Source organism: Heptranchias perlo, chromosome 20, assembly GCF_035084215.1.
Source record: "Heptranchias perlo isolate sHepPer1 chromosome 20, sHepPer1.hap1, whole genome shotgun sequence".
Taxonomy (NCBI): domain Eukaryota; kingdom Metazoa; phylum Chordata; class Chondrichthyes; order Hexanchiformes; family Hexanchidae; genus Heptranchias; species Heptranchias perlo.
In genome coordinates, this window is record NC_090344.1 from 4,213,434 (window position 1) to 4,215,225 (window position 1,792).

Genomic DNA, 1,792 nt, shown 5'->3' on the forward strand with positions numbered 1-1,792 from the left:
GGCTCCAAAACCGCAGCCTCCCTGCAGTAAACAAGGAATGCTGAAGCGCTGCTTTCAACCTCTCATCTGGTATTGGAACACGATAGGCCGGAGGAACCACGTGGCAACACCAATAAGGAGATGCAGTTTGAAGAACACCAATTGTTCCTTCAACTCCGTTCGAATTGTTCAGAAGCAAAACGATTCTTTGTTCTAAGTGGGTAATCGAACTCACAATCTCGGCATTCCCCGAACCTTTACTGACATACAAATAACGCGTATTCACATGACCAACTCTGCTGGAAATGATGCAAACGGGAGCCGCCCTTACCGATGAAAACGTGTCTTATCCCCTTGTTGAAACGAATCCTGGATTAGAGCTCCAGTCTCTCCGGGGACATGATACAGAATCGCAACGCTGCAAAAATTTGAAAGCGGCACGGACACGATGGGCCGAATGGTCCACCTTTGTGCAGCAACTCTCCATGATCCTCATTGCTGTACTTTTCGCTTCTTTTGCATTCTCCTCTGGACGACACTGCACCACGATTTTCTGTGAATACGTCAAAATAAACATTACTACTAATCCTGACAGCAGTGGGATTCGAACCCACGTCCCCGCAGAGACTGGAGCCTAAATCCAGCGCCTTAGACCGCTCGGCCATGCTGCCACGGTAGAAGCTCATCGTTAATGAAACATGAGGCTAGTGATTGAAATGCGGCTTTCTTGCTCTTTGTCATCTGGGTCCAGTGCTTTTGAATTGTGCAAGAAGGAATTTAAAGGGCTTTCTGAGCGCTTACTGCATTTAACACTTTTTCAAAAAACTTGTCATCGAGCCCGACGTTGATAAATGTCGAAAATTGGGGACAGGAGAAGACTATTCAGCCCCTCGAACCTGCTGCGCTATTGAATAAGATCAGGGTTTATCTGTGCATCAACTCTATTTCCCCGACTGTGACACATATCCCTTGATACACTTTCGGGGAAAAATCCATCGATGTCAGTCTTCAAAATATGAATTGACCCAACATCTAAAGCCTTTTGTTGAAAAGAGTTCCAGATTTCTACGATACTTTCTGTGATAAAGTGCTTCCTGATTTATCAGCTGAATGGTTTTGCTCTACTTTTCAGATTAAGCCCCCTCATTCTGGATTCTCCCAACAGCGAAAGCTGCCGAAACCCGAGATTGAACTATAAACCTGTAAATCTTCTGAGAAGGTATCAGGGAGTTTAATGGCTTCTTCGTGGTGATCCGGTAGGGCAAGGGGATCTGAGATAGGGGGAACGGATTGTGAGAGGGTGTCAAAGAATGTAAGGGGTCTCCGGGCATATCAATGTGTAAGGGGCACTCAGGGTATCAGAGAACGTAAAGGGCGCTGACAAGGTATCAAAAAGGATCATGGACTCTCTGAGGGTATCGGAGAATGTAAGAGACAGACCGTATCAGAGAAGGCAATGAGCTTAGGGAGAATTAAAGAGGGAGAGGGGTGTTCAGGAGGGATCAGAGAGGCCCATGGATCCAGAGTTGTCATCTTCTAAACATTACATTTCTTAATATTTAATAACAGCAAAAAATGAATCCGAATTGAACAGATAATCTGCCGTGTCCCACGTGCAGGGAATGAAAAGGTAGAATCGGGACGGGACTGGATGTTTGCCAGTGCTCACGGTTTTCTTTCTCACAGCTCATTGTTGTATCCGTTTTTTATATCTGGATTTCATTAATTGAAGATAAGAGGTTGCACCTGCAACCCTTTGTGAACAATAAAATGCGAACCACCCAACGTGGGGATTGAACCCACGACCCTGAAA

The 1,792-nt window shown here is 45.5% G+C and overlaps 1 non-coding gene across 1 annotated transcript; it reads right to left on the reverse strand.

The window, feature by feature from the left end:
* Positions 1–568: 568 nt before the first annotated feature.
* Positions 569–650, reverse strand: trnal-uag (transfer RNA leucine (anticodon UAG)). The gene has a single exon. It is a non-coding gene; the product is annotated as a tRNA-Leu (tRNA).
* Positions 651–1,792: the final 1,142 nt, after the last annotated feature.